The following is a 22,556-nucleotide window of genomic DNA, read 5'->3' on the forward strand; positions in this document are numbered from 1 at the left end:
AACAAACACACTATAAAAAGATGTGATTTTGCTTTGCACTACTTTGGCCAAAGGTTCAATTATACTATGCCGTCGGTTCAACTGATGACTGCAATACCAAAAAAACGCAAAGACAAGGATAAAGACATGCATCTGAGGTCCAAAACCAATGAAGAAACCTCTTCTAGGCCAGTCACCGGTTCGCCGGTTCTCAGTGAGGTGCTTTTGCAGCCCCTGACACCCGCTACCTCAGAGCCACAGGCCACCTCCGACTCCCACGTGGAGACAACTAGGTCTCTGGAAACTCAAGGTATTGGGCCTACAGAAACTAATCCCTCAGATGGGTCCGGAGCCGCTGAGCAGGCATCAGCTTCTGAGGGTGTTTTCAGACCTTCACAACTTACCATTAAAACAACAGCCAAGACAAAAGTACCATTAAAGACAAAGAAACAAGTACAGCATTCACCTGGACAGTCCTCCATGCCTAAGAAACAGATGCTTAAAATGGCCGAAGACCTCATTACTTTAATCAGCAGTTCCCATCCCCCTCCTGAGAAAAGGCCTAGGCAGGATACATACTATGATTCCTCTGATCAGGTTTCCATTTCCTCTGATTCCTCTTCAGACCAGGGATACTCTCTACCCCCCGTATGAGGACTCTGATGCTGAAGAATCTATCCCTTCAGCCTCTCCTCCTGAGGATTATTCTTTTGGGGAAGCTTTACATACCATGTAGGAGCATTTCCATTGGGAAAGTCAGGATTACTCAGAATCCAAGAAAAGGCTCAGGGATTTCCTTTTATTGCCTCAGCACGGGCCCTTGGCTATTCCGCCTGTGCTAGATATTGTGGATGATGTGTTCTCTGAATCCAGCTTATCTCCTGATTCTTTGCCCCCTGCACCAGCCAAGCCAGATAGGTATTACAGAGTCCCTGACTCTCACAAGTTTCTTTATAAAAACCCTTCTGCTGATCCAGAAACTATTTCCCAGGGTCCAAAAGGGGTTAAGGCTTCCATTGCAAAAAAATCCAGTACCCTCTGACAGAGATTCCAGAGCTCTGGATAGATGGGGGAAGAAAGTATACACTTCTGCAACTTTAGTAGTAAGAGCTTTAAATTGCCAGTTTCACATGCTTAAGTACCAACAATATTTAATGGCTCAGTTAAAACAGAAAATGCTTGCAAGCTCAGAAGCTCCTGATTGTAAAGAAATGCAGGATTTATTGCATGCAGTTGAACAGGTGCGAAAACATACTCTGCAATATGGTTTTGATTCTTTAGAGGCCTCTTGTAGAGCCGCTTGGTTAAAAGAACAGAGTTTACTTGATCATGTTAAGGCAAAATTATTGGATGCTCCTTTACAGCATGATACCTTGTTTGGTGTTAAGGCAGAAGAGGTGTTAAAGAAAATGGAGGATAAAGCTAAATCTATGCAAACAGTCAAGGATTTCTTACAGGTACAGCCACCTTGATTTAGCAGAAATTGGCCAACAAAGAATTGGTCCTTTCCAGTGTCAGACAGGACACAGAGAGGCAGATACAGACGCCCAAGAGGCAGATCTCAACCCCAAGGCTCAAACAGGCAACGACAGTGGGGCACCTCAACCCCAAAAGGAGGTGAGGACAAGTCTCAACCTTACAGGAAACAGTCACAATGACTTTCACCTTCGTACGCCAAGCACTTCCCTTTTGGAAGCCCCCTTAGGGGGAAAACTAGCACTTTTTTCTCAAAACTGGCAAACAATCACCCAAGACAAATGGGTTCTGAATATTGTTTCTCAAGGTTAGAGGTTCCACTTTCATACTTTACCAAGGCTAAAAGGAATGCCAGACCTGCCACAAAATCAATGGGCAGAGGCACAAAAACAAATTTCAGCCCTCATGGACATGAGAGCTATTCAAAAAGTACCACAACAGGAACAAGGACAAGGATTTTACTCAAGACTCTTCCTGGTCCCCAGAAAGGACAAGGCCTGGAGGCCCATACTAGACCTTTCAATTCTAAATACTTACCTGGATATTCCGAAATTCAAAATGTTGACATTACAGCAGCTTCTACCCATGCTGGGCAAGAAGGCTTGGCTTGTTACTCTGGACCTCAAAGAGGCATACCTGCATGTCCCTATCAGACAAAATTGCAGAAGATACCTCAGATTCAAAGCTGGTACAATGCACTACCAATTTTCTGCACTGCCCTTTGGCTTATCTACTGTGCCCAGGGTCTTCACAAAGTGCCTGGCACCAGTAATTGCATTTTGCAGACAAAAAGGAATTCAAATATATCTATACCTGGACAACTGCCTCATTCAAGCAGAGACAAAGGACATTCTTCTACAGCATCTGGCGTTTGTAAAAAGGTTGCTAATTTCTCTAGGGTACACAGTAAATGAAAAGAAGTCAAAACTAGTGCCCTCACAACAGATTATATTCATGGGTGCCAGCTTAAATACAACGGCCCAGATGGCTTACCTCACACCAAACAAACAAGTTCAACTAACTCAATATTTTCAATTACTGGTAAAAAAGTCCCATCTATCTGCAAGAAAAAATTCTGCAGGCCCTGAGATTCATGGCATCCTGCATACTACTAATACCATATGCCAGACTGCATATGAGGAAATTACAATGGTACCTAAAAAGTGTTTGGACTCAACACTCTCACAGTTTAGAAGCAGTAATATCAATGATTCCCTGCCTACAACAGGAGTTTCGATGGTGGGCATAGGCAAGTCACCTAAACAAGGGTCAGCCTTTTACCCTACCCACAGCCAGGCAGACTCTAACAACAGATGCCTCAGATTACGCCTGGGGAGCACACATGGCAGAAAAAGGCATTCAGGGCAAGTGGACCACAGACCAGATGTATCTTCACATCAGCCAAAAAGAAATGTTGGCTGTTCAGAATACCCTAACAGCTTTCAAGGACCTTCTGCATCCAGGACAATTATTATTAAAGACAGACAACACCACAGTAATGTGGTACATAAACAAGCAAGGGGGCACTCATTCTTATCCCCTATGCAGCAAGCCATGACCTTGTGGAACATAGCTCTGACGTATCAAGTTCACCTGCAAGCACAATTCCTGCCAGGAAAGAAAAATACTCTGGCAGACGATCTAAGCAGAAATATCATGGACCCTCACAAATGGAAATTGAATCCACAAATCTTCAGCATGGTAACACAAAAATGGGGATGCCCAGACATAGATCTTTTTGCCTCCCCACTGAATTGCCAACTACAAATATTCTGCACAAGGACTTATCACAAACAAGCATGGAAAGTGGATGCTCTTTTGTTCAGCTGGAAAAACCTAAAACTTTATGCCTTCCCACCATTGCCTCTCCTTTCAAAGGGACTCCTAAAAGCCAGACAAGAAAAACCACAGATGATCCTGATTACTCCAGACTAGCCACGCCAGCACTGGTACCCTATCTTAAGGAACTTAGCTCAAGGCCCACCATGGATTTTGACTCAAATTCCACACCTTCTAACTCAACAAAACAATCAGATCCTGCACGGTCAGCTCAAAACCCTAAACCTTGCTGCATGGCAGATTCATTAGTCAAACAGGCAACACCTCTCTCTAAAGCTGTTATGGATGTAATTTTGGAGGCCAGGAGGCCTAGCACCAGGAAAGCTTACTCAGAAAACTGGAAGAGATTCTGTGCCTGGAACCAGGCTCAATGCCTTGACCCTCTTGTTCCAAACATTCCTAAGATTTTACAATACTTAACTGAGATGCTGGACAGAGGCCTATCCTTCTCATCAATTAAGATCCACACCTCTGCCATTTCAGCACATTACAACACGGATCCTCCTTTATTCTCTCATCCCTTGCTAAAGCAGTACCTCAGCAGGGCTAAAAACTTAAGACTGCCCCAGAGAGCACCAACACCAACTTGGGACCTCAATTTCATTTTGGAAAAACTGACCCTGCCACCTTTTGAGCCAGCCAATACAGCCGATCTAAAATTTTTATCATGGAAACCAGCTCTGCTCGTGGCAGTAACTTCAGCACGAAGAGTCTCAGAGCTACAGGCATTAATGGCAGTGGAACCTTTTATAATTTTTCATCAGGACAGGGTTTCTTTAAGGAAAAACCCTACCTTTATGCCAAAGGTGGTATCTAGTGTGGCTCTTAACCAAACCATTCATTTGCCAACTTTTTATCCAAACCCCAGAATAAAGGGGAGAAACTTCTGCATTCTTTGGACATACACAGGCAGCTACGCTTCAACTTGGACAAAACAAAAACTTTCAGGAAAACTGAGCAACTGTTTGTAGCATATGCTGCAGGATCACAGGGCAAGGCTATCTCAAAGCAGACTATATCCAAATGGATAGGACACTGTATTCATTACTCCTACACAAAGCATGGAAAATCAGTCCCAAATAACATTAGGCCACATTCCACCAGGGCAACAGCCACTTCAACAGCCTTTCTCAGAGGAGTACCTACCAAGCAAATTTTGGAGGCTGCAACTTGGAATTCAGTGCAGACCTTTACCAAGCATTACCACCTGCCTCTTTACTCTAAATCCAGAGCAGGATTTGCCACTGCAGTTCTGCAGGGCCTCATAGCCAATCCTAACTCTTTATACACCAGCCACCCAACCTTAGCTTTGGGATTCTACCCAAGTGTAATGACTGCAGCAGTGTAACACGATGAACATAGTGCAGTTTTGTACCTACCATAAATGTAGATGTTCGAGTGCTCACACTGCTGCAGTCCAGGTTACCCCTCCATCCCCTCTGAACTAGCTGGACTTATCTATGTCTTTCTACCCTATACAACCTTTGTGGTGTATTTGCTTGTAACTGAAGGTATTGTTTTTATTTTTTATGTATATTTTTTATTAGCAATATGTATTGCCTACCTACTTGGGGGCACATGACATCCGAGACAAGAAAAACTGAAGAAAATGGCATTGGATGCATCTTATATACCCCTGGTGCACTGACGTCAGGGAAGAAGCGACAGCAACCGACGCCGGACCAAGACTTTGGAACTCTGGCCGACTGCGGGACCGCCTGATGGCAGGATAATCCAAGTGTAATGACTGCAGCAGTGCGAACACTCAAACATGTACATTTATGGTAGGTACAAAACTGTACTTTATGGAAACCAAAGCTTAGTTTAAATATCCCTTTTTCCTTAGTTTGGGCACATGCATTTTCAGTCTCACAATTAGGAAGGAATAGTTGATGCAGTAAAATATATGGGACCTCTACCAAATATTTCATTTCAAACCAACTCTGTGGAATAGTGGAAACCTTAAATATCAATAACTTCAACAGATTCATATGGAGGAATAGATGGATAGTCTTTATGATTATTTTTACCAAGCCAGAAAGATGAGCCAACAAACCTGTATTCAGGCTATAATAACCTAGAATATGTGCTCTCTTAGATTCTGCATATTTGCTGACTTGAAGAATTTGTAAACATGTTCCTTTCAAAAACACTGCAGTAGCTAAAACATGTTTTGTAGTCTAATTGGGATTAATCAATTCAAATGCATTTTCTAACTTGTTAGACTTATTTCTACACTAATAATCCAATACTTTTGATAGGAACAGAAATAAAAATGAGTCATACATTCTTTCAAAAAATGGAAGCAGATGCAAACTTCAGTCATCCACAATAATTTGTTTCACCTTAATGTCATCCAAAGTAAAAATATGGTCACCTTTCAAAATGTAATGAGTAAAATATCAATCTTTTAGTGCCCTCAGGAAATTGATAACTTTTAAAAATGAGCCAGTGCTAATCAGCAGTTGAGGACAAGCAAAGAGACAATAAAAATTTTACCTGTAAAATTGATATTCTGACTGCACTACAATTTAGTTAAATTTACCAAAGCAAAAAATACTGAATGTTTACTGAACAGAAAACACTACTGAGAAGTAAATCAGCAAACTCCATAAAATTCTGTTCGCAGGACTACTACCCTTTTCTGCCATTACAGAAAAAAAGAGGATCCAGTCGCATGTGATTTGCAATAAATATATTAGCTTTCATAATACTTTGTTGCACAATAGTTTTCAAAGTGAGGAAGTTCTTCACATATTAGATTTGAATACAACAGGCAGTGTAAACATACCAAGTTTTTGATTCAGTTCAAAACAATGTATGTATTTCCTGGACACCTGGCTAAAAAGGTAGAATAAAGTTAAACATAATTTGGTGATTGAAGATAAAATGTGGATATTGAGTATCCTTTATTGCAGAAAGTCACAACATTATTTACTTCAAGTGCATAAAATATGCCTTCAAAATAACATGCATTTTGGCTATTTAACGTATTTCTACACTGTAGTAAAATCCTTAGGTGACCTCTTATGTACTCTCCAAAAACTCAGACAGATGGGCCTAGTTCATCTGAAGCACTATTTAGCCATTAATCAATTATGGATAAAGTGACAGCTGTACTTCACATCATGTCAATAGTCCAAGGTGGTACAAAAGAAACAATGACCTCTCAGTTTTTAGTCAGAAAGTGCAAATCTATTCCAAGATTCCTAAAGCATTAACATCTAATGTGAAATTAGTAAGGAAAGTATAGAAATGTGTCTTAATGAATTATCAAGTCCACACTTATTTGGCAGTTTAGCAGTTCAATATTTTCTACTTTGCTGAATCTGAGTGAGTTTTAATTAACAGTTTTGCTCATGTTACTTATTCTAGGTATGATTTAGTAAATTTTTTGGCCATGGTAAACTAGGATTCATATCGCAATGTTTTTCTGCACTATTGTTTTAATATGAAGTCATCGTATACGCTGTGATTTAATACATAGAAAACAGGAAAAGAAGAAATGTTTTCCTTTTAATTCTCCATTTCCAACCTGCTGACAGGCATACCGATAACATTTTTATTTCGCTCCTATATTTATCCTTTTAATGATGGATTCTAGAAATATTCCGCATCATGATTTAAGGGGTTAAGAATAGGTTAATGGTTACTGTGTTATTGAAAATACTTGGGACATTTTTCAGTATTAGCATGGTAAATCATCTTACAGTGCTCTAAATGCAAATGCGGATAAATGATAGCTGGGAAGCATCAAATATTTTTATTACTAATATCCCCCTGTGTCTTCTTATAGCCACATACAGTTTAGTGTCACAAACTGTGATCATTCACTGCCTCAGACAATGCACAAAACTGTATCACATAATGAGGCATCTTATCACTATCAGGTACTGCACAGTTTCACAAAATGAGGTTACTGGTGTTTTAATTACGTATACCAAGACATGAGTGCCTTTGATATACCACTTTCCTCCTTCCATTTCACTCACTAAGGAACAATAATTCTGAGAAATACTTGTGAACAATAACTTTTTTTGTTATGTTTTTTCTTCTTCCCCCCATCTTTCGGTAATATACAGTTTATTAATGACACAACCCATTGTCTATGTTGATAGGTTCATAGATCTAGTAATTGTTTACAACCCATATTCATTATGAAGTTTGGTGATATTTTCCTCTGTTTGATGTGCAAAAATGTTTATTTAATATGCCTGGAAATTATGTCAGTAACTTAAATGGTTTGCTAGTGTTGCCATTTAGTTTTGAAAGAATAGAGCCTATAATATGCATGAGTGTGTGTTAGTATGTGCATGCCAGGGTCTTCTCACTTGTTGAATGTTCAAAAAGTCAGACATGTTTAATATTGGAGGAGTGTTTGAATAGTCATGTGATTGCAAAATGCTGGTGGTACTTTGTCAGGGTTTGCAGTATGGGATGGCGGGAGTAGAAATTTGTTCTTTCCCCCATTATTGTTCAATCTTCTAGTTGGTATATATATATATATATATATATATATATATATATATATATATATATATATATATATATATATATATATATATATATTAGGTGCAGGGGGCTTGCACCTCAGCAAAAGTCATTTTTTAGTTCATAAGTGGTTTGTTTTACATAATATGAGTTTAGATCATTTTAGATCAGTGCTTTGTGGTATGATTGTTATGATTATTTTGTTTTATGACGAAATGAAATAGATTTATATATTCATATTTCTGTGTGTGAGAGTGAGTGTGTGTGTACGAGTGGGCATGTGCATTTGTATGTGCATGTTTGCGTGTGTGTGTGTGTGTGTGTGTGTGTGTGTGTGTGTGTGTGTGTGTGTGTGTGTGTGCGCGAGTGTGCAAGAGTGTGTATGTTTGTGTGTATGTGCGAGCGTGCATGTGGGTGTGTGTGTGCGTGAGTGTTTATGTGTGTGTGTGTGTGTGTGTGTGTGTGTGTGTGTGTGTGTGTGTGTGTGTGTGTGTGTGTGCTCTTTTGTAAAATTTTATGATATTGCTTGTGGCCAGTCAGAAATGAATCAGTATGATCTGCTTTTCTAATGAAGATTAATTAGGCAGTTATAGGGTTTAATAGTTAAAAATTCTGCCTCATAGTTTCAGAGCTCATTCCTGACCCAAGCTGCATATTGATGCGGTGTGTATATGTTCTGTTCTTGCCTGTGTGCACTTTCGCTGGGTACTGTGGTATTGATACAGTACAACATCCAAAAATATCCCAAAACATTAAGTTCATTGCTCATCTTCTAAACCGTTATTTTTACAATTCATTTCATTTCAGTTCTGACTCATGTTAAAGTTACAAGTGAGTATGAAAAAAATGAAACTTGCAATGTGAATGACTGAATTTCTGTTTCAGTTTCAGTTCAATTGTCTCTGTGGCCACTCCCACAACATGATGTCATTGGAGATATTGTGCAATAATTTGCATACAACTGTAACACATTCTTGGTGAATGCAAAAAAGTAACTTATTTCATTAGAAAAATAGGTTGTATTTATATTGTTATGTTACTACTATGTCATAATATATATTAATTTTAATGTAAGGCTGGGTCCACCTGAATGACCTTGTATATAACATGTCTTTGTAGAAAATATGAATAATGCATTCTGATTCTTTGCTAAAATGGGCCTGTCTGTGCCTGAGGGCTGATCTCTCTATGCTAAGTATTCCCACTTTTCCAACCAATCTCAAGCTATTCAGTCTCATATTCTGCTAGTATAGAATCCATTTTCCTCTCTTTTTAATTTCTCCAAATGTTTTGGGCTTCTAATACTATGACGGGAATGGACCCCATTCCTAAGTCAAAGTATGATTAAAGGGGTCTATATCACATTATCGAAATTCCAAAATATCGAACACCATAAGCTCGACCTTGGAATCTCGAAATGAGATATACTCGAACACTCAGAACAGCGAATATTTTCCAAGGGAAAAAATTCACTGTTTCGAGAAAACACACACACACAGCACAAGCACACCAAAATACATAATCCACACATACACACTTCACAAAACCCTACACTAAATCATACATACACTGCTAACTGTCCACTTACCTTAACTCAACCCTAACCTTAAGGTCCCTAACTAACGCATACTCACCTTAACCACTCCTTAATCCTAAGGTCCCTAACTATCACACACTCACCTTACCTCGGTCCGTTCGAACACTTACCTTAACCTGGTCCATCACCTTCGCACCACAGTCAAGGAAATAGCAAAGCTGCAGAAATGGCCCACCGAATACTTTCCCTAGGAAAATATTCAGTGTTCTGCAGCTTTGCTATTTCAAGCGTTCGCTGAATAGGAGTTGATATTAGAACATTCAATGTTTTAACACTTCGATGTTCTAATATAGACCCGATTAAAGCTCATGAAATTAGTATTGTTTCAGTTTTTGATGTCAGCCAGAAGTGCTTTTCGCAGCACCCACAATGTGCCCAGTAATGACTCCTTCTGCAGTTCGTATGGAGCTACATGTATCGGTAGCATATCTATTTACAATTGTATATTCTTTTTTAAGACCAGTTACTCCTACTACTATTGGAACTGTCTCAGTATCTTTCTTCCACATTGCTCTCATTTCTGCTTGCAAATCCTGATATTTTATGACTTTGTGTCTCTCTGTATGCAAGACACTGTAGTCACTGGGTGCAGTGATTTCAATTATCAATATTACTTTTGTCTTCTTTCCATGGACCACTATATCTGGTTTCCTCGCATATTGAACTGCTGCTAATGGGTGATCCCATGTGGTGTAGACTTCATAATTTTCTATGATGCTTTGTGGTTCATGTTTCCAGTGCTTTCCAGCTACTTCAGTATTGTAATGTTTGCACAATTCTGAGTGCAACAGACTTGCTACATTATTATGCCTTTCAATATACAGTCTTTCTGCCATTAATATGTCACAACAGCAACAAGGTGTGCAACTATTTCCAGTCCTGTTTTACAAAACCTACATTTGTCTGTTTCTCCCACATATTCAATAGACTTTGTAAACCAATGTGTATGTAGTCCACTATCCTGGGTTGCCAATATTAACCTTTCATCTTTTGGATTAAATTCACCTCTCCTTTACCATTCCTGCATTTGATCCTGATCAACATGAGGTTGTTCCAGGAGTTTTCTATACTTGCTACTATATTTATGCATTTTCCCCATGTCTTGCCTTCTTATCTGATCCTTCACCTTATATTCTTTTTGTTTTTTGGCACATTCAGTTGCTGCCTGATTTTTACCTACTTCTGGTATGATTTTCATTCCCGCTTGATGCCAATATGTTTCTAGTAGACTAAGCAGGGAAGTCATCATAGATTTAGTCTCATGTTTCAAAACTTTAACTATGTTTGGGTTTTGTGAGCAGTAGATATGTATGCAGTCCCATGATTGCAGATCTATAAATTTAATCAAGTTCAAGGAGGCTCATACCTCCTTCAGAATGGGAAATATATAATCTTGGTATACAATAATTTTTATAAATCATTTGCTGAGCATGAAGCATCTCTCTGTTTTTCCTGTCTAATCAATCCAACAACTTTTGGGGGCAGTCAATCTCTCCAAAACTGTAAGTTATGGCAGGAAGAGCAAATTGGTTTATAGTCTGGACTTTGTACCTACATGTCAACACTGTTTCCAGGATTAATTTAAGTCTTCTAAAATATTCCTTACTAAGTTTTGTTTGCATTTGTTCATATTTTATTGTTGATCCTTCATCAGTTCCCAAATATTTATGCACTCCCTTTTGCTTAAGTTCTTTTAGATCACATTCCCATACTGATGTGTTCTTTGTGCCATAGCTTAAAGGTTGCTTTTGCACATTTATCAAGACCAAATGACATTCTGATATCATCTGAAAAAGTTCTGACTACTTGCATTTGTGCTTTCAGCTCCTCATCTGATGAACTATACATTTTTAAATCATCGACAAAGAGAAGATGAGAAGTCTTTACAATTTGCTGCTTTCTGGGAGCCCAATTATAGCCATGACCTAATCTGTTAAGCAGACAACTTAATGGGTTAAGGGCAAGGCAAAAGAGCAGCAATGACAGAGTCACCCTGGACTGTCCCCTTTGGATATTTATCCCTGGAATAATGGTTTGTACTTTATCATGGCTCAATTGCAAAGTGGTTTGCCACTGCTTCATTGTTGCTGTGATGTAGTTTATCAGTGCAGGGTGTATCTTATACATTTTTAAGCACTCTTCTATCCATAAATGTGAATGCTTTTTTGTAGTTTGTAGTCTAGCCAAGCCATACTTAGATTCTTCCCCTTTTTACAGTTCTGTTCTATGACTTTATTTAACAACAAATGATCATTTGCTCCATATGACTTTCTTTGTATTACCCTTTTGTTCTGTTACCATAATTGAGTTTTATTCTAAATGACTAGAAACTCTGTCAGCATCAATTCCAGTGTATAGTTTACAGGCCATCGGAAGGCAAGTTATTGGTCTATAGTTTTTAGGGTAGCTTGCAAGTTCACTCTTAAGTAGGAGCATTGTTTTTCCTGTTGTTAGCCAAACTGGTGTCTGGGGTGAGCATATAAATAGTTCTTACTCATGGTTAAATCTTCATGCAAAGATGTTAATACTTTTAGCCAGAAGTTAGGTACTGCATCTGGGGTTTTCCAATTAGAGTATTTTCTTAACATTTTTTTTTCAATCTCTCTGGCCATTACTTCATCCCACTTCAATCCTGTACATTTGAACTTCTTGTTCTTTCTTTCACTTCTTCTATCCATTTAGCATCTTTGTTATGTTCCACAGGATCTTCATGAATATTTCTCCAGAATGTATCTATTTCTTCTTTTTTTGGTGGTCTTTCAATTCCTTTTACCTTGTTTCTCTATTCTCTATAAAACTTTTTGGATCATCAATACCTTGCTTATTTTGTACTTTTCTTTTACATTTATCTGCATATCGTCTAAGTTTTCTGCCTGTTCTGATATTTTAATTTATTATTTGTGATATTGGATGATAAATCCTGGTCCATCATAATACTGCAAATTGCTTTTATCACGTCTATCTTTCTGAGTATTTTTGTTGATCTGTTCCCTCTTCTATACTCTTCTAACAGTGACACTTCTTGTCTTACTTGCTTTATAGTTTTCTCTATTTGATACTTCCGTGATGGCATTCGATTTCTCCCCTTGCTTTTCCTCACTACCCTGTGTTCTTGTGGTAGGACTTTATCTGTTATTAATTTGACTGCACAATAATGTAGCTTATTTACTTATGTTATATTGCAAGACTGTCTATGGACAGTCTTAATTACTGAGCTCATTTGTTTTATCAGACTTCTAATTGTGGGGGTTTATTGACCTTCTGCAGTCTATTTCTTTCACTGATTTTAATATACCTGCTCATCTCTATTAAATCAAGCAGCTCTTCTCTTAGATTATTTTCGTCTAAACTGAGGGCACATTCCTTTTTCACCATTTCCTGCAGGCTCGTCTAAACTGAGGGCACATTCCTTTTTCACAATTTCTTGCAGGCTCGTCTAAACTGAGGGCGCATTCCTTTTTCACCATTTCCTGCAGGCTCATCTAAACTGAGGGCACATTCCTTTTTCACCATTTCCTGCAGGCTCATCTAAACTGAGGGCACATTCCTTTTTCACCATTTCCTGCAGGCTCGTCTAAACTGAGGGCGCATTCCTTTTTCACCATTTCCTGCAGGCTCATCTAAACTGGGGGTATCTTCCTTTTTCACCATTTCCTGCAGGCTCGTCTAAACTGAGGGCGCATTCCTTTTTCACCATTTCCTGCAGGCTCGTCTAAACTGAGGGCGCATTCCTTTTTCACCATTTCCTGCAGGCTCGTCTAAACTGAGGCACATTCCTTTTTCACCATTTCCTGCAGGCTCGTCTAAACTGAGGGCACATTCCTTTTTCACCATTTCCTGCAGGCTCGTCTAAACTGAGGGCACATTCCTTTTTCACCATTTCCTGCAGACTCATCTAAACTGAGGGCACATTCCTTTTTCACCATTTCCTGCCGGCTCTTCTAAACTGAGGGCACATTCCTTTTTCACCATTTCCTGCAGGCATTCCACCGAAAGCTCCAGAGCTTCTTCCTATGTTGCGTTCTCTTCAGTTTCACCCTGTGTCATCCATTGCTCTTTCATATGGGAACTCACTAACCTGTCACTCCATGACATTGACTGTGTCAGAGTTGCCACAGTTTCCTGCTCTTTCCTTTGCTGTATAGCTTCAACTGAACCTTTGTACTGGTTTCCTGGTTCCTTTGGGAGGCAGTATCTCCATATGTCGACTAATTAGATGCTTCCTGCTCCACTCATTTCTCTTTAACTTGGGTGTCCATTGCTCTATCTTGTTGTGTTGTTATCTGAGTTAAAGTTTCTACACTAAATCCTTCACTTTGCACATTTCTCTCCTTCCTCAGTGAGTTTGCTGCTGGTACAGGAAATACTTGTCAGAAGCTATCTCCAGCATCTTTTCTAAGAATTTCTGCCACCTTCCTGGTCCTTCTTGCTAGCGCTTCCACTATCGCTCTAATAGGTTAATACTGTGTGTGTGTGTGTGTGTGTGTGTGTGTGTGTGTGTGTGTGTGTGTGTGTGTGTGTGCCACAATGGGCATCGCATATGTATTTTATTTCTAGAATAATCTCAAACATTGTCAAGACATTAACAAAAAAAAAGTGGTATGAAGATTTCACAAATCCCAAAGGAAATGTATCACTTAGGCAACAAAGTAGCAAAAATACAATGTATAACAGCAGTGCCGAAACATTTATGTAGGACTCCATATGATAGAATGCACAACTGATTTAATGAATGTGTGACAACTCCTTTAGAGCAAGTTCAGTAGGGTGCAAACCCACATAGTATTGTAGTGCATAGTAAATAGTATAAATGCAAGATGAAGGCATAATGACAAGGTCTGCAGTATCTAACACAGAAGAAAGATCAGTAGTTCCAAAAGTGGATGAAGCATAGATGCCTGATTCATAGCTGACACAGCACACATCACTGAATTCAAAATGTACTACAGATGTGGTTGCTTCACATCTAACTGATAGTCCACAGGTAAATGTAAATATAAAAAAATATGCAAATTGACTGTACATAGGGGGTAAGCTCCTTCTCACTCATACTTAGACATTAGTGTTACAAGTTTTAGGTCTCTTAAGCAAATGCTAAGCTGTCAAGCTGCAGAATATCACAAGCCTAGCCAAAAACCAGAAGTCAGAATCAAACTCTATACCTTGTATTTGTGAGGTAGAGTTTAACCATTATTCCCACCCCATATGTGTGAGCAATGGGACTGACATTTGCAGTATACTACAATGACAGTACACTACCAATTTTTTTTCAAGCTTTAAGTTATGATTTTAATGTCAGGAGTCTGCTGGTGTAATATCGGAGTATGTCTATGTTTTAGGTGGAGGGAGCATAACCCTTATGATCTTTGCTTCCCTAGCACAAGGTACAGGGTTTGGTCCTGCACTCCAGCCAATGCCTCAGTGTAGTTTGTATATTCTTCCTTTGTTTCCAGGGTATTCATCCCACCTCCCAAAAACATGCTGAATATTTCAACCTCAAACGTGGGAGGTATGCCAGCAAAGTGAATCCAAAATTTGAATGGGGGTAACAGGCAGCAGCATACACTCTAGGCAGTGCCTGTCAAGGAAAGAGTTGTGTAGATCAACCATTTTATGCATCAACTGTACTGTGTGGAATCCTATTGGAAGGAGATCATAGATCACAGACTGTGTACCATGTCAGGGCCGGCTTGCAAGTCAGCAGTGTAAAAGTTGGCTCTAGTTGATTTGATTACATTAACTAATGCCACCAAAAATGGGCATGGGTATTTGAAGGTGATAAGTGAATTCAGGGTTAGGCCTACTCTGACCTATGCCAGAGACCTATGCTAATGGTCATAGGGGTCTATGTGCCTCTATTGGGCAGTGTTACTTGCTATTAAGCTAAACAGCCATGGATCTATAAACTATTGACTGGCTGGTGTCCATTTACCCATCCAGGGTTACTTGGAATAGCTGTGTTGAGCAAAAGTGGGATTTAAAATCAAGCAACTTACAAAACATGAACTAAGTATTGCTACAGTGAATATACATTCACTGGCCAGAGACAGAATAGAAGTAAGAAGGAGATTGGACATCATATTTATCCAGGAGACAAGGTGGAAGGGCAGTGCAGCAAAGCTACTTGATTTGGTATCCAGAACCTGCTATTCTTGGTTGGGGGACAGAACAGAGATGTGGGGTTGTGTTGAGGGATAGTCTTCTAAAGACAGGATGTTATTAGAATTAATGACAGGTTCTTGGCCATCAAAGTCTTGTGTAAAGATAGAGCTGCATTCATAATCTCTGCCTATGCTGCACAGCAGGGTTTGAATATTGAGGAAAAGACCTCATTTATGCAATAATTGCAGGACCTATAAAATAAAGCAGAAGAACATCAGATAATGTTGATAATGGGGAGACCAGAATGATCATATTGAGACAGACAAAGCACAGTATAAGGATTGTCTGCGACCATATGAGTGGGGCAACAGGAATGAATAAGGAAAGGCCTTTCTAGATCTTTATCTGACAAGTGGCTTGATGGTGACTAATACATCACTCAGGAAGAGATACAGTCACAGCATTGCATAAAAAAGTTGTCAACTTGCAACTTAAGAGTTTCTGCTAGGAAAGAGAAGGCATTGGGGTAAAATCAGAGAGTGAAAGGTCATCACTAGTGAAATTTCTGCCGACACTATAAACTAATGATGGGCACGACTAACTGCAAGCACTTTTCAGAGAGAACTCTAGTGTCATAGAAACTAGACTGAAGACCTGAAAACTGACGGGAGAAAAAGCACCAGTCATTGAGGAAGTAATTGGTTGTCTAATACCTCAGGAAGATGAGGAAATAGATGGAGACAAGGACAAATGGCAGTGCTTCAAAATAGCATATGTAAGATATAGCTGACCTGGGTATGGAAATAAAGTAATTAAGGAAAGCTGGTGGTGGAATATAGAAATCAAGGACGTTATCAAAAGAAAGGAGTGAAGGAAAAGTGGGAGATTAGAAGGATGGAACAAGGCTAAGAAGGAATACTGGATGGCTAACAGAGCAGATGCAATAGCAAAGAACAAGGCATCATATCCACTTTATCAGCTTCTGCAAACTGACTGAGCAGATGGCACAAAAAAACTCCATCAGGTTGGTCAAAACAGAAAGACAAAAAGATAGTTATCAGACACCTTATGGGTTGCCATAAACTGTCTGCTCACAAGTCCACATCAAAGTCAGATGGAAGGAGTGCTTCCAACAGCTTCTGATTAAAGAAACACTACAGAAGCTGTATGCCCATAGGTAACCCACAATGAAAGCAGAAGAAGAAAAAGAAGATCCCACCGTAGAAGATGTAAGAACAGCACCAAGAAAAATGAAACCAATGAAAGTAAAAGGCAAAGATGAGGTCACTGATGCTATGGTCAAGATGGTGTATGAAATGATTCCTGAGGGGTACTCATTAGTGTGGGGAGAAAGGCATAATCTAGCTGACTGGAGCATAGGCACTCTAATTCCAGTGCACAAGAATAATGGGATAATTTACAAATGTGGGCAGTATACCGGTATTCATCTTCTTTTACACTGCTTGAAAATGCCAGAATGAGTGATGGAAAAATGAATAGACAGAACAGCTCAAAGTAAGATGGGGGATGAGCGTTTTGGATACAGATCAGGAAGCACCATAATCAACTAAATGCTTGCAGTGAGACAGACAATAGAGAAGAAGTTGGAGATGATGGGAGTTCCTATTCTTGGAGAAAGCATATGACAAGGTCACAAGAAAACTGATTAAGGCAGTCCTGTGATGGGTTTATATTCAGGACAAAACTGGGAGAATTAGTGTTAGTTATGTACAAGGACCAATGACACAAGTATAAAAAGTGGTTGGACTCACAGAGAGGTTCTCAGTGGGAGTGGGTGTGTGTGAGGGTTCAGCTCTAAGCCTACTGTTGCTGCTATTTATTCTGTTGCTGGACTATATTAGCAAACAGGTCAAAGGGACAAATCAGCAAAGCTGTTGAATGCAGACAATGGGACATGAGAAGAGACTCTGAATAGTAACTTCAGTAAATCATCGGGGAATGGAATGCAAAAGTGAAGGCACATAGGATGAAACTGGCAGTTGTCACGTCAACAAGTGTGGGAAATCAGAACCTGAAAATTGAAATAAAAGGGAAAATAATGGAACATGTTTACAGCTTCAAGCATCTGAGAGAGGTGATTGATGAGGAGACGGGAAGTCTGAGGAGGTAAAACTAGACCTAGAGGGACTGCAGCTAAAAGGCACAGAGTGTCAGGGGTGATCTGTAACAGAAGTATGCCAAAATAAAACTGAAAAGTAAGGTGAACAAAGCAGTGTTGTGACCAGTACTTCTGTACAGAACAGATACCTAGACAGTGAAGACAGAGCAGCTGAGTAAGTGAAAGGTGATACTGATGAAGTGAATGAGATGGGTGGTAGGATGCCTAACATGGAGCAAAGAAATTATGACATCTGAGTAGAATCCAACGTAGCTCCAATTACAGAGAAGGTCAAACAGAAGACATTATTTGCACATATGCTGGAAAACAGAAGATACTTTGGCAAAGACTGTTTGGGAGAGACAGGAATATCCATCAAAGAGATGGATGGTGTCTGTGTAAAAGAAAACCTGTGACAGTCAGGTATGACTATCAAAGAAGTTAGGAGAGTAGAACTGAATCTAGAGTGGTGTCACCTGTGTAAATGTCCAAAGCTCTGGGTCTAAAACATACTGAAAAAGGAATCACTGTTCTATAAACCACTTACATCTTCTGTGTGTAATATTGTTTTAAAGATTTTCTGTACTGCTCTGACATCATATTGTTCAGTAAAGACACACAGTGCAGCCATCTAGAGCCATCTAAGCAAATGAAGGAAAGGTGATGTGACAGACTTCATGTTGCACATGACCTTTAGGTATGGGCAATATGCTGCAATGCAATGGGTAAATGTATATTTACCTGACCTGGTTATAGTGTGTGGATTTTAGCAGAATGTCATGTTTTTTTTTTTTAAAGTGCACTGTTCCACTTCTCATACATCTGTGTTTTACAATTAATTTCATTTCTGCATATTCTCCTAATGTAAATGTTGCAAGTAGTTTGAAAACAAAACAAAGGCAATAGCGTTTTTATGTCTTAGTTTCACTATTTGATTCAGTTTCTGATTATGGCCACAACAGTGAATTGATGTAATTTTAGGCACTGGCTTTGATTTACATAAACCATTAAAGCATTGTGGGTAATCAAACCCACCATACTTCTTTAGAGAAATAAATATTTATGGTGTGGTTTCAGTAAGAGATCAATATATGTGTTCATTTTCAATGTAGAGTATTCCACTTGTAAAATATAGTTGACATATTTGTCTTACTAGGATATATGACTTAATCACTACTGCTCTTAACATGGAAAAGCAATAGCTTATATACTAATGTGGGTAGGGAGGCACTGTGGATTCAGTCTTTCATGTTGTCACATCAGGAGGTTCAGCTCCAAGAAAATTTTCAAGAACCAGTTCTTATCAACCAAAGTAATTGCAAAAATAGCATACTTTTTGCATCACACACTGTACACATTAATATGTTATATCGCGGTAGTGGTGCTGCGGTAACGTTGTCGCCTTATAACAAGACGTCCCGTTTGATTCTCAGCTAGAGTGTCTTCTGTGTGGAGGCATGCGTGAATGGGTGTGCCTTCGTCGAAGGTTGTGCATCAGGGCTGGTAACTCGGCACGAAAAAATCCACTACCAAACATTAGCGGACCGGAGTTCCGCTGTGGCGACCCCTAACCAGGATAAGCCGAAAGACACAACAACAACTGTAAGGAGATTACCCCATCACTAACAGTAGGTCATTGACATTTGCTATAGAAAATGTGACATTATACAATAAGAGGTCATCAGTATTCTAAATCATGCACACTGATTAGACAGTGCAACCAGCCTGCCCATTATAAAACAAGCATATACCAATAGCAAAGTCCAGCCACTGAAGTTACCACTAAGCAGACAGACTTACTATTAATATATGCTGGGGGACAGAGCAAAATGCAAGAAAAATCGGGTACATTCTGCAAACTAAAAAACAGAAACATAGTTGATTTCTTTTGTATTCTGCACTATCCCTATTAAAGCCTTGATTTTTTTAAACTGAAAAAATAATTATATTAAAAAAAAAAAACAGCAATGGAGATTGTCTTCTCTCTGTTGCTTCACACGCACTGCACTGATGTACTGTGCAAGAGTGGATGCGTAAGTCCCATACATGCGCGCAGTACATCAGCATACAGAAAGCAACACAGAAGAAGAAAGACGTGTAATTATGCAAAGATACTAGCTAAGAAAGGTAAATAATTTCTTTGTTAAATGATGCCAATGCATAACAACAATAATCCACTCCTGTGTATAGGTATATCATGACTTACCCATAGTTGGCCTCATTTAATTATTTGGACTTTGGTCCCATTATCAAACCACAACAACCCTGGCTAAATCCTGAGATACCCATACACATTCATGGATTTTTGCTTAAATACACTTTTAAGTATTAAATTACTTGACTGTGCATTGATCCACTTGCAGTGCAATTTATGCCCAATTGTACTGCTGCTTTTGTTGAAATTGGTATATATAAGTAAGGGGTGGTGAGGGAAAACTCCTTTGTATAGAAATATAGGGATGGTGTCCCAAGTAAGTGCAGTTTACTTGTGTGGGGCATGTGCTGCTATTATGTTGTTAGTTTTTTAAAAGTGAAGGTAGTTTGACATTCATTACTTAACTACATTTGCTGGAGGGTATAAATGTATCTCCAAACACCATCATATCGGGTGACTTCAACTACCCGAATATAGACTGGGAACATTACTCAAGCCCTAACTTTCTAGCCCAACGGTTCCTGGAGTTCATAAATTCAAATGCCATGGAACAGCTAGTCACTGTTCCCACGAGAGGAGAAAATATACTAGATCTCATTGTCACAAACATGGGGACAAAATGCTCCACACCGGAAGTATATCCCTAATTGGTGAGATCTGATCATAAACTAATCTCACTGGAAATCCACATCCTGCCCCCACCCCAAACAAAAAAGACCATAGTGAAGAACTTCTCTAAAGCAAACTTCACACTACTCAAGACTGGTGTGGTATCCTTCAAGGCCCCTGAGCCAGAGGAAACCACAACCCAAGCTGCGGAAGCCCTTACAAATGCCTTCTATGAACACCTCCAGGACTGCATGGATCAGGCAATTCCAAATAAAACCAAGACTCTTTCCACAAAGGGCAAACGTCCAGTCTGGTGGACCCCAGCCATTAACAAACTTTACAATAAGAGGAGAAAGCTATTACATGATAGAACAAAATCCATAAAAGGGAAGTCACCCCTGATCATTATTAGTAAATAATACGAGCACTCATAAAATCAACTAAGGCCAATTTTGAGAGAAAAATTGCCATGGATTCAAAGGACAATCATAAGGCCTTTTTCAGCTATGTTAGGAACCTGGGTGGAAACTCCCAGATATGCTCAGAATTGGTCCAAAATGATACAAAAATCACTGAACCCACAGACATTGCCAACATACTGGCAGACAGGTTCAGTGCAAACTTCACCCCCCTCTCCCCCCCTAAAGGAGAGATAACTATCCCAGCCGAGTGTAGCCTCCCGGACATCTCAAATGTGCAGGTGAAAGTTGCTCTCTCTAAAGCTAAAAACACAGCATCAATGGGACCGGATGGTGTCCCCGGCTGTGTGCTACACGAGCTAAATGAGGAACTAAACCCGCACATAAGGCAGCTGTATAATCTCAGCCTTACCACTGGATACGTGCCCAAGGAGTGGCGTACGGCAACTGTGGTCCCACTCCACAAAGGCGGCACCTCTACGGACCCTAGTAATTACCGCCCCATAAGCTTAACAAGTCTAGTCTGCAAAGCTATGGAGAGGATCATAATGGAGCTCATAAACAAAGATATAGGGGACTTGCAGACATTGGACCCGACCCAGTTTGGCTTTGTCAAGGGAAGATCATGCCTTTTGAACTTGGTCGACTTCTTCGAAACAGTCACCAAGGCCATTGATGAGGGAAAGGCAGTCCATACAGCCTACCTTGACCTTGCAAAGGCTTTCGACACAATACCCCACTCGGTATTGTAGAAAAACTTACCAGCTTAAATGTAAACCCATATGTCACAAGATGGGTTGCAAACTGGCTTAAGGACAGAACCCACAGGGTTAGAGTTGCTGGCACTGTGTCAGACTCCAAGCCGGTCACAAGTGGTGTCCCACAGGGCTCGGTCCTTGGCCCCTTATTGTTTGGCATCTACTTCTCAGAAGTACAGGCCAACATGGGAGGACTTTGGCTGACAAAGTTTGCAGGCGACTGCAAACTGGGCGCCATAGTGGAAAGTGCATCGGACACGGATATCCTTCAGAAGGGACTCACGGAAACAGATAGCTGGTGCCAGAGCCATGGCCTGAAGTTAAACGCCAAAAAATGTATAGTCATACCCTTCGGGAAATACAAGGTAACCCCAAGCTACCATATAGGTGGCAATACACTAAGCACAGAAGAGGTTATCAGGGACCTGGGGACCCAGGTTGACAGTGGCCTTTCTTTTGACACTCACGTTGCTAAAGTGGTTAGAAAGACCTTCTACATTGCCCACCTGATCATGAAGGGATTCACATCCAGATCTAGTGAGGTCATTGTTCCCTGTACTCTTCACTTATCAGACCAATGATCGAGTACAATGCCCCATTTGGGATGTATCTCACCCGACATCTGCAGCAATTGGAGAGACCCCAAAAGTTCCTCACCAAAAGGATAAAGGGACTCCAAAATCTGTCATATGCTGCCAGATTGAAGAAACTCCAGCTCTATTCAGTCGCATACCGTCTGCTCAGAGGTGACATGTGCCTGACATACAAGGCCATGTCCAACCCGGAATTAATGGACATGCTCCACCTCAAAAAATCCAAATCCATCAAAACCACTAGAGCAAGCGACTTAAACCTCAGCACGGATATAAATAGGACGTGCTGGAGGGATAGATTTATCACTCAGAGACTCCCTATGCTGTGGAATAAAATCCCAGTCCATGTGAGGCAGAGCACCTCGCTGACTCTGTTCAAGAGAAATCTAGACCTGTGGATGGGAGATCGTAGGTTTACC

This window comes from Protopterus annectens, chromosome 2.part1 (genome assembly GCF_019279795.1).
Source record: "Protopterus annectens isolate FY-2018-M chromosome 2.part1, PAN1.0, whole genome shotgun sequence".
In the NCBI taxonomy this organism is placed as follows: domain Eukaryota; kingdom Metazoa; phylum Chordata; order Ceratodontiformes; family Protopteridae; genus Protopterus; species Protopterus annectens.